Here is a 17,787-nt window from a genome sequence, read left to right on the forward strand (position 1 = left end):
GAAGTGTTGTGCTAATTTTGAACTCATAAAATCCTAATCTTCACTTTATGGGTTTGGTCTACTTTGTAAGGGCCAATTATGCTATGCAACCGGGTGTATCATGCATGGTGTACACGAAATTTGATTCATAATTTCTATACTATAGATTCATAATTATTGAACTCTATATTCACAATTACAAAACTCTTTCTAATTTTAAATGTTCATATTCCCAATTGTTGAACTTTGTATTCACAAATCACTGAACTATATGTTCATAATTTGATAGCTATACAGTATAGAAATTATGAATCTACAGTTTAAAAATTATGAATCTATGGTATAGAAATTATGAATCTATAGTATAAAAATTATGTATCTATAGTATAGAAATTATGAATCTATAGTATTGAAATTATGAATCCAATTCCGTGTGCACCTTGCATGGTGCACACGGTTGCACATTATAACGCTCCCTTTGTAAGTGACATGGCCTAATTATAATGTGGAACATTGTATAGCGATTATATTGTCAAAAGTGTTGGTGCCTATGGCCCGTTGGGATACATATAGGGCAAATTATTCTGTGGACTCGGATCCACTTTGCAAGGTGAATTCGGGTCCAACAATATACAATTTATATACTGAACGTTCACAATTTACATATTGGATGTTCACAATTTTATATACTAAATATTCAGAATTTACATACTGAATGTTCTCAATTTAAATACCTGAATGTTCACAATTTACAACCTGAATGTTCACAATTTACATACTGACTGTTCACAATTTACATATTGAATGTTCACAATTTTATATATTGAATGTTCACAATTTACATACGAATGTTCACAATTCAAATTGTGAACATTCGTATGTAAATTGTGAACATTCAGTATATAAATTGTGTATTTTGACGCGGGTCCATGGGCCATGGCATAACTGTCCATACATATATGCTCGTTGCTGGTGGTTGTGTGTTAGTACATGTTTTATTTTGGGGGTGCTTGGTAAATAGTTATTAGCTGATTGTGTTAGAGGGTTTAACTTGTTGATATAGGGATGACAACAGAGCGGGGGGTGTACTTGCCGCCCCCGTCCCTGAAACTCCGACCCCATCCCCGTTTCCATCCCCGGCGAGGAGTTAAAAATAGTTCGCATCCCCTTCCCTGCGGAGAATTAGGCTGGGATGGGGAATCCCCATCCCCGATCAATATTCAGTAAAAATGTTAAATTAGTGTAATTTTTAATTTTAAAAACTAAAAATATAACTTTTAATATATATATATATATATATATATATATATATATATATATGTTTATTTAATTTTTTTAATTATAATAATTACTCGAGGACGGGGTGGAGTGGGGAGGAGTATCCCCGTCCCCGTTCTCCAAAAATTTTCAACATCCCCGTCTCGGTTGGGGCGGAGATTGATGAGACCCAAAGACAACAAGCAAATGATCCCATGAAAGTCTCTAGTGGCCCAACAACAAGATCCATGTCAAAAAAGATTCAAGAGGATTTTAACATTTTTTTGCAAGCAAATTGGAATACAACAGCTATTTATGAAGAAGGAGATCAATCTAGAGAAACAATTGTATTCAATTGCCTTCACATCAAGACTTTTGAAGAGAGCTACTAGCTTAAGGAGTGTGCTTCACCTACTAGCTTGATGAATCACCTACTTGCTTAGTGATTCACCTACTTGTTTGTGCAACTTCTTCACTACCTAGCTGCTCACTCACCTCCTTGCTTGTCATCAACCAAGTAGCTCAAGCAAGCACCTCAAGCAATTAGCTTACTCAAGGAGACAAAGCATTAAATGCCTATGGCAAACTCATGTGAAAGATAGCAAAGTTTTGAAGAAAAATCAAACTACAAAAATCATATTTCATACTCTAAAAGGGGGAGGGGAGGTTTATTTTGCAGCTTGTAATTTTTGAAATGAAATGAGATTTTCTCTCTTTTTCCTTGCATGAGAATTGCATTGAGTGTTTAGGTTGTTTGTGAGAAGCATTCAATCTAAGTAAGCTAGTGAGAAGCTAGTTTACAAGCCGAGAAGGCATACCTCAGTATCTTGTTCTTTATATTCATACACATACCCAAAAATCCCAAAAAGAATAGAACTACTACTTATATTACATAGTTAAGTTTGTTCTTATTTCTTATCTCAAGTGCTAGATTCCCGAGTCTAGTTCTTAGCCTTGCTTAATCATCTAAGGATTGAGAAGATCATTGGTTAGTTAGGCGAGGCAATTGTAGAGTTCGGGATCTCAAAATCCACACTACAAGAAAAATGCACATAGACAACGGTTAATAACCGTTGTCGTAGGGGTAAAATTTCTGTTGTTGAAGCCGGTGTTGTTGTAAGTCCCGCGCATAGACAACGGTTTTTAACCGTTGTCTTTTCTAGAAACAACAACGGTTTTTTAACCGTTGTCTATTAAGTGTTGTTGAAGCTGGTGTTGTTGTAAGTCACGCACATAGACAACGGTTTTAAACTGTTGTCTTTTCTAGAAACGACAACGGTTTTTTAACTGTTGTCTATTAAGTGTTGTTGAAACCGGTGTTGTTAAAAGTCACTCACATAGACAACGGTTTTAAACCGTTGTCTTTTCTCGAAAAGACAACGGTTTTTTAACCGTTGTCTATTAAGTGTTGTTGAAACCGGTGTTGTTAAAAGTCACGCACATAGACAACGGTTTTTAACCGTTGTTTTTTCTATAAACGACAACGGGTTTTTAACCGTTGTCTATTAAGTGTTGTTGAAACCGGTGTTGTTAAAAGTCACGAACATAGACAACGGTTTTAAACTGTTGTCGTTTGTTTCAAAGACAACGGTTTTTGACTCGTTGTCTATTCAATGTTGTTGAAACCGGTGTTGTCTCAACGGTTTTTAACCGTTTTTAACCTGCTTAAATTTTAATCGTATAAAAAATCAATTTATCCATTCACCATAGCCAAGTGTAGTTACATAATTTTGCACAAGCTATGGTTCAAAATACAAAAAAACTAATTAACAAGTCTAAATACTTCCATGACCAATTCAAATTGAATCATATATCATCCAAGTCATAATACTACAAAAAACAATTCCACAAACCAAATCTAAATGATCACAACATTCTAATGATCAAATCATACCTACTCCCTATTGATGCATTAAAAATCTAAGTCATTCAAAATAAAACTTTAAAAAAAATGCTAAGCAACCTGTCTCTGACAACCAAGCCAAAGCTGATTATATTGTTCAGCTTGTTCACGTTGTTCAACTTGTTGCAAGGCATCGATCTCCTGAGGACGAGTCATCCAAGCATGGGCCTCCCTCATCTATTCGTCTTTGTAAAGAATGGTTTCCTTTGCAATTCTGTTCTGAAGATTGAAGAATATTCAATTTGTCAAACTGCAAAATTCTAATCAGCAGCTAATGTTGCACAAGTACTTAAATATTTTAAATTATAAAAGTATCAAATGCATTCCATAATGCAGTTTCTCCATGTTACCATACTACAAAGCAGTGAAAGTATTTTCAGAAATTATGGTACATATGAATTGACCTGTTCCTGCAATTCCATAAACTGATGTTCTTTCTCTTGAATATGTTCCTGAAGTTCATGAAGTTGCTTAATATGCTGAGCTCTTTCAGCTTCAGAGTTGTCCCTCTCTCTCCTGGAAATTTATGAACTTCAGTAACAAATATAATAAATAAAGCAAAAAATATCTCAATTCTCTAACAATTTAAAGCTTTTAGTTGAGGTAGGGCACACAATTCAACAGTAAGATCATATAATCACCCATCACCCCAAGAAACCATTTTAAGTTAGGTGATTGTTTGATTTGAAACATGAAAATCATTACTGCTAGTGCAATGTAGTTATGTAATTCTTCCCATATTAAAACTATATCGCACATGCAAGCTCAATGGTCATAAACATGAAACTTAGTTTACACAAAGAATTAAGATCAAGAAGGCTTACATTCCAACAATGTGACGACACACAGTGATATTCCCAACATTGCAGTCACACTTAACATTGCTCTCAGACCAACTTGGCCGCGGTTACGCTATCCCAACTCCTTCGAATTTGCACGAACGAGCATTGAACTTCCAAGATGTTACACCCATATATGGTAGTGACAATCTGCCCACCATCTTTGTGCTTGCCATTTGTTAAACATCTCTCAGCTAACAAAAAGCAACATTGTGATCAAATGAGTGAGTGTATGGAACCATAAAAAGGTAAATCCAATTAACAGTACTAGAACAAAAATTTTTAGAAATGTTGTAAACAATGTTTATGCTAAAACAAAGTATATTAATTGAGATGTAAACAGCCAATAATTGTTGTGTTTAATAGTACTTCATATTTTCTAATTTGTAGAAGTCTTAGAAAGGATAGTCTATTGTTTTTTTTTTTATAAGAAGAAGATAGACTATATGCAATGCCACATTAAAACATAATAGTAAATCTTCTCTGAACAATGGTCACACTCTCAACAATGTGTGTATAAAATTCATCTGCTTAGCTTGAATTACGGTGTCCATCCATATGGTAATAATCAAGATAATTTTTCACCATCATAAACTATCACATTTTTATTAAGGGATGCCTCTTGGTTATGCATGTTAGTTACCACTACTAATAAAAGATTCAGCTGGACCACACTGAGTAGAAAACAAAAGAAAATGATTTATCCAACTATCACATTTCACATTTCTAAAGCAGTGTGCTAAGGGAATTCTCCTGGTTATGCATGTTAGTTATCAATACTAATGAAATATTCAGTTGGACCACTCTGGCACACTGCCTTTAAAAAAAAAAAAAAGCATTTATCCCACACCATTCAGAACTCACCATGATGATTTCATGGGCACAATTACCTAAATATGAAATATCGAGTGGAAATAAAACATTACAATCACTTGACATTCTTTAAGTTGCTAACGTATAAATAGTTTGGACTAGTGATGAACATGTATAACACTTCATTGAAGTTCTTATTTGAAGTTTTCTGATCCAGTTGAGCCTGAAATATCTCTTAGGTGATTAAGGAAAAGAATGGGCATTGAGTTCCATTGAGCATTGAAACTAGCATATTGTGGGAGAAAGAGCTTGATCTGGTATGGTATATAAGCACAAGGAAAGGAGAATTCCAAAGGTATCGATCAGTGCAATACATACCTTTCCAGGATGAATTTCCCTTCCTTGTATTTCTGGCTTTTGTCCTCAGCAGATTCCTAGAGTTATTAACACAAACTTATCACCACAAACTATTGGAGAAACCATGTCAGAAGCATGTGTAACAATAGGTGATTCAAGTGTGTCACGTGACGAATGAGAAACTCACATATTTCCAGCCAAGCCAACTGCAGCAGCCCACACAACAGATGTCAACAACAGTGTGCATTCCTGTCATCATCATCCGCTCTTCCCTTTCCCCTTCAAACACATTAACGCTGTAACACAAAAGGAGAGATTGAATTGTTATGGCATCAATATGAGAGAAGCAGTTCTTTCTGCAGTTCCACAAGAAAGCTAAGCACACAACATTAATGAATGTGATTAGTTTTGAAGAAATAAAGCTCTTCTCAACAGAATTGTTCCCGTCAATTCTCTGCAAAAATGTGAACTATGCTGTTGATGTAACTCTGTTCTATCTATTCAAAATTACGAGCAAAGAAAAGGCATGCAATTTATTAGTAAGATCACAAGGTCATTCATTTGATCATAATTTTCATTTAAAAGTTCATATGCACTCTTTTGAACTAATATGAAATACAAAATATGAAAGCAGGAATGTGGATGTCCGGAGGAATGCACAGTTATCAAAGGTCTGAGTTTGATAACAGCTAGTAAAGATTGCACACTGTTACCATAACCTCTGTCGAAAAAGTTTGGCACTCTACCACTGAATACTTACACATTCTCAAAGAGATATATGCCTTTCTATGCCTGTTGTGGAAATACTGAAAGCAGAGGTGAACACTTGGTTAGAATTAAGCAAGTGTATCAGACATGGGCATTGCTTAAAGAAAGGTTGGAAATTCTGCTTCTAAAGAGTGAACTTTGGGTCATATGGATTGTTTTCCACCTAAAAAGTATTAAATATGAAAAACAATCATATATCTGCAGCATTTAACAAATTTTACTAAAAAAAATCTATTGGAAACCACAAGTAGCCACTACAAGTATGCAACAAATACAATTTACTTCTACAGTTAAGATTACAAAACAAAACCACCACCATATACACATACATAAATAAAACATGCATTCAAGGATACACACAGAATATATGGCCTTGTATCTAATGACAATCCCTTCTCCAAAAACTCAAATACAAACACATAGGCGCACGCACTGATGCAGTACAAAACATATATCCAAAAATTCAAAATAAATTTCTTAAAATATCACAATAACAATAATATTTGAAATAAATCAACAAAAAATTGAAATAAATTAAATATAAAATAAATAAATAAACTTACCAGTTGTGAAGGATGGCGGCTTCGGGGATGGTTGTGGCGTTTGGCGTCGGTACGTAGCGGTCGCGAGTGAGGCAGCGTCGGTGGAGGAAAGGCAGCGGTGGCGTCGGATGGCAGCTACGGCGGAGGAAGGGCGTCGGTGTCGGCTGTGGTTTCAGATCTATTGGTGGCGGGCGGAAATGGCTAAGGTCTCAGATTTGAAGAGAGGCTGCCAGCAGATCTATAAATTTGGCTGAAGAAAGGAGGAACGTCGTCTGTTTGAGGTGATGCTTGCCGGCTATAAGCTTGAATCTCCGATGAAGGAATAAGTAGTAAGGACTAAGGAGGGAGGAGATTTAGGGAGAAGGCGCCACTTAGTGAAAATTTTGAGGCCAAAATTTGGGTATGGCGCCATCTTAGGGATATATTTTTTATTTTATGAAGATATTACTTTTTAATAGTGCCAAATGATAAAAATCTTTCTTGTAAAATATTTTTACTTTTCTGACGTTTTATGTTAAAATTAAATTTTAAAATAAAACATTTAGGGACGTTTATTATAAAACTTTATTGATTCTATATCTTTACTGACCAAAAAATTATATTTCGTCAGCAAATATTACAAAAAAAAAAATTATTGTCTGTACCAAAATATATAGTGACGTTATTTAATATAACGTCGTAAATAATAACAGAAGGCGGTTATATAAAAATCGATGTGTATTAAGTGACATAGTATATAATAGAAGACGGTTATTTAGAAAACCGTTATCTATTATGTGCCGTAGTATAACAACATATAACATAAGTCGGTTATTTAAAAAACCGTCTTCTATTAAATGACGTAGTATATCATTTATGTAGTAGTATATCATTATATTTGGACAAAAAAAATTTAATTACATTTTTATTTTTGTTCTAGATCTTCTAAACATCTATTTTCATCTCGTAACAAAAACAATGAAGGTCCAAATTATAGGTAAAAGATAGGGTGTAACACTTTAGTAATCAAAAGTAAGTGTGCCTTCGTGGGTTTAGCTTTGTTTGATATGTTAGAGGTTTTGGGTTTTATCTTTCTTGGTGGCATTTTAACCTATATTTTATACAATCGTTGTCTTGGTTCTCAGAGACAACACAGAACCAAACTCGTTATATCTTAAATGTTGCACTTGAATAAATAAGGGTTGGTGTGGCTTGGTGGGTTTAGCTTTGTTTGTTATGTTAAATTATGTTAAAAGTCTTGTGTTTAATTCTTCCTAGAGGCATCTTTAACTTACTTTATAAAATTGTTGTCTTGGTTTACACAGAAGCAACCCAGTTATATATCAGATGTTGCACTTTGGTACATAAAAGTTTGTGTTGCTTAGTTGGTTAAACCTTATTTGTTTTGTTTGAGGTCATAGGTTCAACTCTTGTTGTTAACATCCTTGTTTTCATTTTATAACCGTTGTCTTTGTAGTGTTGTGTATTCAAATACGCTTAAAGACAACATACCAATAACAACGGTTAAATAAAACCGTTGCCTTAAACAAATAAAGAACGCGCAACGACAACGGTTATCATTGTAGTGTCGTGTATTCAAGTGCTATTAAAGACAACACATAAATGATAACGGTTAAATAAAACCGTTGTCTTTTATAAAATAATAATCCGCAAAGACAACGGTTTTAAAAAACCGTTGTCTTTGTAGTGTTGTGTATTCTAGTGCGCTTAAAGACAACACACCAACGACAACGGTTAAATAAAACCGTTGTCTTTAAAAAAAAAAAAATAAGAACGCACAAAGACAACGGTTTTAAATAACCGTTGTCTTTCTAGTGTTGTGTATTCTAGTGAGCTTAAAGACAACACACCAACGACAACGGTTAAAAAAACCGTTGTCTTTTTAAAAAAAAAAAACGCACATAGACAACGGTTTTAAAAAACCGTTGTTGTTGTGGTGTTGTCTTTTCACAAAATGCACAAAGACAACAGACTTATAACAACGGTTAAGTAAAAACCGTTGTCTTTGACAAAAGTGCTGCATCAAAGACAACGGTTTTGGACCAAACTGTTGTCTTTTATACAAAAGACAACACTTTTCTTAAAAACTGTTGTCTTTCTAGTGTTGTCTATGTGCATTTTTCTTGTAGTGCCAAGAGTCTACAAGGTAAGATCCTATATAGGGCACGAAAGGTTCTGGAGTGATTCCATGGGTGTGCACTTGTTGTGAGAAGCAACCCGTGTACGCGTCAGATTGGTATCAGAGCCAACTTCCTTTTGCATCATTCTATCATTTCTATCTTAAAATTCATATTTACCGTTGTTTATATTTCTTTTCCCTTATTCATGTTTAGCCTTAATTCTATCCTTACTATCTTTACTGTTGTTCTATTTCCTTTTCCTTGTTCCTTGCATTTTTTTTTTTTTGGTTTGTTGTTTTCTTATAAGGAGTCTTGTTTCGGTTACACCATCGATTTTGTTAAGAGTATTGATTGGATTACCGTCGACTCTTAAACAATTCTGATTTTGGTTAAACCATCAGCTCCTATTTATAGCCTTTGATTTGGTGACCTTATAAAAGGTAGATACCATCAGGCATATTATATGTATTACTTATAGCCTTTGATTTGGTGACCATATAAAAGGTAGATACCATCAGGCTTCTTTTATCTTCTACTATTGTGTTTTTACTTTACCACTAATTTTCCTTATTTAAAGGGGAATTAAAAAAGAAAAAGAAAAAACAAACTAAAAAAAAAAGAGAACAAAAAAAAAAAAAAAAAAAGGAGGATGAGGTTGGTTTGATATTTTAGTTTAAATTGCATTACTTGAAATCTTTTATGCATTGTTTCTTTCTATTATCTTTCTTCTAATTCACAAAAAGCCTCATGTATCAGTTTCAAACACACTCTGTGTTAGTTTCTACATCACTCCATAGATATTATTTCCCACCTTCGTGCTTACTAGACTCAAACTCTACAACTGTTGGGTTTGCTATTTGTGGTAGATACAACCCTTGCAAGTTCTAAGCTTTGTTAAGGACCAAGACGACAAGAACTAGCACTTCTGGAAAAAGGCTAGTGAGGTTGCCAACGAGTGCCACACGAGGGGAGTGAAAAAAAAAATAAAGAAAATTGTGAGGGTGTGAATATTTCTTTTTTTTTTTTTTTTTTTTAATTTACTAACACCTTATTTTAGTGTTTTATACTTTAAAGAATTGCAGGTATGGCTAGTACTAGTGAACAAAGCAATATTTGTGCCCAAATAGAAGCAATGATGAACATGATGAGAGACCTTAGTAATAGGCTGCAAAACATTGAAAATGAAAATCAAAGGGTGAGAGTTGAAAATGAGGGAGTACAAAATCATGAGGGAAGAAACCAAGAAGAAAGGAGGGGTTGGGAAGTAGCTAGACATAATAGTTTACCCCGCATGCTCCCTAGGAGATATGTTGAAGAAAGGGTAGATAATAATCTTAGCTCTTTAAAAATGCAAATGTCTGCTTTTAATAGAGATGATGAACCAGAAGTTTTCTTAAATTGGGTAGATGAAGTGGAGGATATTTTTGGACTACATAACTTTTGGGAGGAAAAGAAGTTTAAGATAGCCGTAGCATCCCTAAAAGATTTTGCAAAATTGTGTTGGAAACAACTTAGTCGTAGGCGCCTAGAAGACCATGATGACCCTATAGAGACATGGGCAGAGCTTAAGAGGGAGATGAGGAGGAAGTTTGTGCCTAGTAATTTCTATCGTGATATGCGTAGGAAATTACAAGAACTCAAAAAAGGCAACAAGCTTGTTCGTGAGTTCTACAAGGAGATGGAGGGATTAAAGGCACGAGCAAACATCCAAGAAGATGACGAGACCACCATAGCTCGTATTCTTGAAGGGCTCAACCGTGATATTCGAAGATAACTCCGCAACTAAGAATTTGATGATGTAGACAAGTTGGTTCGAGTTGCTTCAAAAGTTGAAGAGGAACTAAGATCCGAAAGGGGAAGCAAATCATCTATGTCTTCTCGATGGGATCAACCAAGGAGAGCCACAAACAACTCTTATCAACCGAGGACACAAAAGGAGTACTCTCGACCATCCCACACTCGAGAGGAAAAGAAAAATGACCCAAGAGATAAGGGGAAGTTCCAAGAAGGGTGTCAAAAGAAAAAGGTTAGTAGTGTGACATGTTATAGGTGTCAAGGTCGAGGACATTATGATCGAGAATGCCGCAACACCAAAACAAATTCTCACCATTGGCAAAGATGAGCGAGAATACATGTCCACAAGTGAATATGAAGACGAAGAGTTGGAGCCAATAGAAGAAAGACAAAAAGTTGAACATTCTAAAGAAGAAGTGCAAGAAGATGATACTCTACATTTCAACTGTGTAGTCCACAAAGCCTTGAGCACTCTTGTTGTCCTAGATCAAGAAGAACAACGAGAGAACATCTTTTATGGCAAATGCAAGATTCCTGGTGTTACATGTAGTTTCATCATTGATGGGGGGAGTTGTACCAATGTGGTCAGCGAGGATGTAGTTAATGCAATGAAAATACCAACAGTCAAACATCCTCAACCATATAAGCTGCAATGGCTTAATGATGATGGTGAACTCAAGGTAGACAAGCAAGCCCTCATTTCTATTTCCATTGGAAAATATCAAGATGATGTGTTGTGTGATATAATCCCAACGCATGCTTGTCACATCTTACTAGGTCGACCATGGCAATACGATTGAGACACCTTACACCATGGTAAGACAAACAAGTACACCATTCATAAGGGAAGTAAGAAGTACACTTTGGCGCCACGAGCACCAAAGGAAGTGTACAACATCCAAGTGCAATCCAAGAAATTGAGAGAAGAACTTACCTAGAAGGCAAAAGAGGCTATGTCCAGGAAGGAAACCACTAGTGGAAAACAAAAGGCCTTAGCTCATGAGAAGAAGGAAAAGAAAGAAGGGATGAAAAAGGACACTACGCAATCATCTCGTAACTTGCTCATGACAAAAAGAGACGTGTAGCAAGCCTTAAGAGGGGAAGAGGGAGTTTTCTTGCTTTACCCTATTGAGTTTTGTCTAAATGTTATTAAAAATGAAACTATCCCTTCTGATGTTTCTATCCTGCTTTCTGAACTTGCAGATGTCTTTCCTGAAGAATTACCAAAGGGGTTACCTCCAATTCGTGGGATTGAACATCAAATTGATCTCATACTTGGAGCAAGTTTGCCTAATAGACCGGCCTATTGTACCAATCCTGATAAGGCTATGGAGATTCAACGTCAAGTTGATGAGTTATTGCAAGTTGGATTCATCCAAGAAAGTCTAAGCCCATGTGTTGTGCCCGTACTACTTGTACCAAAGAAAGATGGCACGTGGCGAATGTGTGTTGATTGTAGCGCAATCAATAACATCACAGTAAAGTATCACTATCCTCTTCCTAAGTTAGATGATATGCTTGATGAATTGCATGGAGCTAAAATTTTCAATAAAATAGATCTAAGAATAGGTTATCATCAAATCAGAATGCAAAAGGGTGATGAATGGAAAATTTCCTTCAAGACGAAAAATGGTCTCTACGAATGGTTACTTATGCCATTAGGAATTTTATTGGGAAATTTTTTGTTGTATATTTTGATGATATTCTCATTTACAGTTGGTAGGGAATACCCCGACCGGTGTGCCTTCGTCCTTTTCTTCTTGTTTATGCAGGTTACAGGTCGGATTTCTCACGAAGAACCCGGTCGGTTCCCGACTAGGCATCACCTGACCGGCGTTGTCGACCACCGAGCGGTAGCCCTTAGCGAGAGAGCTGAGAAGATACACGTGGCAGCGCTATGTGTTGACAGGCAGGGCACCCGGGAGGACGACACGTGGTTGCTACGTGGGCGACATGCCGGACGACCGGATTTGTGTCTCCGGCCCCACGGCTATAAATACCTGCGATAGCAACAGTGTGGGGGACTTTTCGACGATCGATAGGTTGTTGTTAGAGAATCCCGACCGCAGTCAGTCGGTACTCAGAGCAACCACTTAGATTGTACTTAGGGCCTTCACCTCGATCAATAAAAGACATTTAATTGCTTTATTTGGTCTTGTGTTTATTTAATTACCACATTACGTGACAATTAGTATTATCATTTTGGCGCCGTCTGTGGGGACCCGTGCAACCAAGACAACGTTTGACGAGCACTCGGTCTCTTTTCAATCATGTATCCGTGGGCGTACAATCTCCTCGGCGACAATCAAGCAGATGCGGCCAGTTCATCCGACCATCAACCGACCCAGCAGCAAGGTCAGAATATGGACCTCAATCTGAATCTTTCACCACCACATCCATCTACTACCATACCCGGCCGCCCAACAGCTGGTGAACTACATTCAACCGGGATATCTGACACCCGGTCAGCAATACCAGCAGCAGCTCCAGTATCCCGGTCAGTACGCATACCCGGCCCCACCTCAACCGTACGGGTACTGGCTCAGTCAACCGATGTATTATACACCACCGGTTGGCTATCCACCTTATACGCCTGCGTACACGGCTCCAGCCACCGCCCTTCCGGTATACCCGACTGCTCATGTAGAGCCGCAGCATCAGCCCATTTCTCGGGCTCGACGCTCGGCTCGTTCGCGGTTGGGGTCGGGGGGTGCTGATGCGATAGAGGTACCACGGCAGGCCCCGCAAGCACCGGAGGTTCCAGCCCAAGCGGAAGACCCCGAAGAAGTCAACCCCGAAGAAGTCAACCTCGAAGAAGTCAACCGGGAGACGTGCAGATGCAGGAAGCCAGCCAGGAGGCCTCATCCGGGCATAGTGGGTCGAGATCTCACCGTCGACGACGCGCTCGGGAGTCAACCCAAGCCCAGACGACCGAGCTCAACGAGACCCGAGGATTGCTTTACAACCTCCAGGCGGAATTCGCTCGGTTCCGGAACGAGCACCCCGTGACACCCCCGATCGACCAATCATCCTTACTGAGAACGCCCTTCACAGCGGAGGTAATGGCTCAGCCATACCCGCTCGACTTGAAGGTCTTCAGGGAGAAGAGTTATGATGGCCGTACGGACCCTGAGGTCCACGTCAATGACTTTTACGGCAACATGATGATGAAGGGCGTGTTAGACGCCGTGATGTGTAGGGCCTTCTATTCCACGCTCACCGGTCGGGCGGCGGGATGGTTCCGAACGTTGCAGCCGGGCTCCATTGTTGATTTCAACGTCCTGGTGATCAAGTTCGTGAGGAAGTTCATCACCTCCAAGGTGGTGAGGAAGCCGTACATGTAGCTGGAAAAGGCCAAGCAGCTCGAAGGGGAGAGCTTGACCGATTTCCTTATCAAGTGGAAGGCAGCGGTCGGGGAAGTCGAGCCAATGGACGACGCCACCACCCCCCACATGCTCCACATTTCTCTCCGGGCGGGTTACCTCTATTAGGATTTCATCCTCCACCCCTTGGCCACGTATGAAGAGGCCCTTCGAAGGGTCACAGATTATGCCAATGCCGGCGAGGCGAACGCTGTGAAATGCTCGCAGGAGGTCGGGTCCTCGTCCCGTAAACCGGTCGGCCGGGCAGAACATCGATCGGGTGACGACCATCCCCGATCCCGCACCAGGCCTGGTGAGTTTACGGCCCTGAACCGATCCGCGGCGGAGGCCATGCAGTACGCACAGTCCTGCAATCTCATCAAACTCCCCCATCCCGACCAAGATGGCCCTGACAAGAGTAAGCACTGTGCTTACCATCGATGTGCCGGGCATGACACTGAGGAGTGTACCCACTTGCGCCAACTCTTGGAAGATCTTCTCAACCGTGGGAAGTTGGACAAGTGTGTGGGGAAGAGAGCAGAAACAAAAAAGAATACCGATCGGAGAGATCATCGGCGATCCCACCACCGCTCCGATCGTTCTGATCGTGATGGACGTTCCGATCGGTCGGGTCAGAACCGTAGAGATGACCGAAGAGACGATCGTCGAGACGACCGACGAGATTCTGACCCCCGATCAAGTAGCCGACCATCCACGTGATTTTTGGTGGATTGGATGATGCTTCCCGACCGAGGGATAACTGCCCGGTCGCCATTGTAGATTCCCGGGACACCGGGAAGAGGCAGAAAGTGGAACCCATAACCTTCTCCCTTGAAGATCAGCCCAGCAGTGGTGACCACGGCATGGAGGCTCTCGTGGTCACTATCGACGTGAAAGGGACGGATGTCCAAAGGGTTATGGTGGACACTGGGAGCAGTGTCAACGTCCTTTATTTGGACGTGTTCGAAAAGCTCAACCTTGACAAGCGCAAACTGACTCCGGTCGGCGTACCCTTGTCGGGATTCACCAGGGCTCTCATCTACCCCGAGGGAAAAATAACGCTTCCAGTTGAGATCGGCACACCACTGAAGTCGATCAAGACCGAGATGGAGTTCGTTGTGGTTAACTTGCATTGTCTCCACAACATCATCTTGGGCCGACCCGCAATCATGAAGATCGGTGGGATAATTTCGATGCCCCACCTGTGCATGAAATTCCCCACCCCCAATGGGGTCGGAGTGGTCCGTGGCGATGTCCAATTCGCCCGGAAGTGTTACACCCGAGCGGTCAATAGGCGTGACTCCGGTCCGTCTTCCCAGGTGAACACGATCGCCAAGGAGGAATCCAAAGACCGGAAGGAACAACCCGAGCCTTTCGAGGAAGTAGAGGAAGTTGCCCTGTCTGAGGACCGACCGGACAGGAAGATAAAGATTGGCCGGGCCCTCACCCCCGAGCTCCGAGCGGAAGTCTTGGCAATACTCCGAGAGTTTGCCGATATCTTTGCATGGGGGCCCGAAGACATGCCCGGGATCGACCAGATGGTCATTTGTCACAAGCTAGCCGTCGATCCCGCAGCTAAGCCGGTCGTGCAGAAGACCCGGCACCTTTCATCCGATCGCCGCGAGTTCGTCAGAGAAGAGGTCAAGAAAATGGCGGCGATCGAGCACATCCGACCGGTGATCTATCCCGAATGGGTGGCCAATATTGTTCTTGTCCCTAAGCCCCCAGCTTGGAGGATGTGTATTGATTTTACCGAACTCAACAAGGCCTGTCCGCTCGACCCATATCCGCTGCCGAGTATCCACCAGATGGTCGACGAGACGGTCGGGGCCGAGTTGATGAGCTTCATGGATGCATTCAAAGGATATCATCAAATAATGATGCACCATGAAGACGAGAGCAAAACAGCCTTCGTAACCCCGGACGGGCTGTATTGCTACCGAGTGATGCCGTTCGGCCTCCGCAACGCGGGAGCGACCTATCAGAGGATGGTCAATATGCTTTTCGCCGACCTGATAGGCCGAACGATGGAGGCGTATATTGACGATATGCTGTCAAGAGTCGGGACCGATCCGACCACACTCGGGACCTCTGAGAATGCTTCCAAATCATGAGGAAGTACCAGTTGAGGCTGAACCCAACCAAGTGCACATTTGCGGTTCAGACAGGAAAATTCCTCGGCTACATGATGACCAAGAGGGAAATCGAGCCCAACCCGGCCAAAGTTAAGGCAATTTTGGACATGCAACCACCTTCAACCGTTCGGGAGGTCCAGCAATTGACCGGTCGGTTGGCTGCACTCAGCAGGTTCCTCTTCAAATTAGCCGAGCGCGCTTTACCTTTCTTCAAGGTATTGCGTAAAGTCAATGGGTTCGTCTGGGACGACGAGTGCCGAGCGGCTTTCGACGAGCTAAAGGAGTATCTCATGTCACCAATTGTGTTGTCAAAGCCTGAGCTCGGGGAAGAGCTAGACGTGTACCTCGCCGTGTCCGATCGAGCAGTAAGCGCAGTATTGTGCCGAACCGATCCGGAAGGGGTCCAGCGACCGGTGTACTATGTAAGCCACGCGCTACATGGTCTCGAGCTCCAGTACTCCTGGCTTGAGAAGGTCGTCTATGCATTGTATATCGCTACGAAGAAATTGGCTCCCTACTTCCAAGGTCGAGCAATTCGCGTTTTGACCGATCAACCGATCGGGCCAGTCCTCCGAACCGCTTCATCATCTGGTCGCCTAGTCAAGTGGGCGTTGATGCTGACCCAATATGCGATTGAATACTGACCAAGACCAGCCATCAAAGGTCAAGCCCTTGCAGATTTCTTGGTCGAATGCACCGCTCGGGATACCCGACCCCCCTGAGGTCGCGGACCCTGAGGCCGAGTGGTGGACGTTGGCTACTGATTGGTCGAGCAGTAAGAAAGGGGCAGGAGGAGGAGTGGTAGTCACGAGCCCGGAGGGATTTAAGGTTTACTTCGCCCTTATGTATCAGTTTCATCCGACCAACAATGAAGCCGAGTACGAAGCCTTTGTCAATGGCTTGCAGTGTGCTCGGGACTTGGGGACTGAATATATTCGGGCTCAAACGGACTCCGCAGCTAATGGAGAACGATTGCAGCTATACCGAGACCTTGCAATGGAGAAGCTTGCGTCGTTCCGGGGGTACACCGTTCGGCACATATCCCGATTGGATAATGCCGATGCGGACATCTTGTCCAAATTGGCCCAAGACGCCCCGGAACATATGTCAAAGATCGCTCGGATTTTGGTGATTCCGAGACACAGTATCCACCGGTTGCCGGTCAATCCTATCCAACCGGCAGAAGACAATTGGATCACCAATCTGAAAGAGTACCTCGAGCACGGTCGACTCCCAGACGACCCTCAGCGTGCTCGAAAGGCCAAGCTTAGAGCCCCGAGGTTCCAAGTCTTGGATGGTCGTCGTCTCTATAGACGATCGTATAGAGGTCCTCTTATGCGTTGCTTGACCACATTTGAGGCCGATCTCGTAATGAAGGAATTGCACTCGGGCATCTGTTCGTCACATCAAGGAGGCCGATCGTTAGCTCGTCGAATCATGCTGGTCGGGTATTATTAGCCGTCCCTCCAGCTGGACTGTGAGAAGCTCGCTCGGGAATGTGAGACGTGCCAGTTATTTGCTCGGATGCCCGGACGACTGGCCACCTTCTACCAGCCGGTCACGACTATAATTCCCTTCGCAAGGTGGGGGGTGGACATTTTGGGACCGTTCCCTCAGCTTGCGGGCCGGAGAAAGTTCGTCATTGTCGCCATCGATTACTTCTCCAAATGGATCGAAGCCGAGCCGCTGGCTACGATCACATCTCAACAATGTGCTCGGTTTTTGTGGCGCAATGTGATTTCCCGTTTTGGTGTGCCCGTGCATCTCATCAGCGACAACGGTCGCCAATTTGTAAGCCAGTACTTCCAGAATTTCTTGGCCACGATCGGGACAACCCACGTCCGGTCGTCGGTGGCTTACCCGCAAGGAAATGGACAAGTGGAAAATGCCAATCGGACCATTCTCGAAGGTCTGAAAA

At 41.6% G+C, this 17,787-nt stretch overlaps 1 long non-coding RNA gene across 1 annotated transcript; it reads right to left on the reverse strand.

The window, feature by feature from the left end:
• Positions 1 to 3,323: 3,323 nt before the first annotated feature.
• On the reverse strand, positions 3,324 to 3,658 carry LOC109156553. Its single transcript, XR_002050046.1, has 2 exons — positions 3,544 to 3,658; positions 3,324 to 3,358 (listed from the first exon to the last, which is right to left on the reverse strand). It is a non-coding gene; the product is annotated as an uncharacterized LOC109156553 (long non-coding RNA).
• Between the last annotated feature and the right edge of the window lie 14,129 nt (positions 3,659 to 17,787).

Source organism: Ipomoea nil, unplaced genomic scaffold (assembly GCF_001879475.1).
Source record: "Ipomoea nil cultivar Tokyo-kokei standard unplaced genomic scaffold, Asagao_1.1 scaffold2735, whole genome shotgun sequence".
NCBI classification, from domain to species: domain Eukaryota; kingdom Viridiplantae; phylum Streptophyta; class Magnoliopsida; order Solanales; family Convolvulaceae; genus Ipomoea; species Ipomoea nil.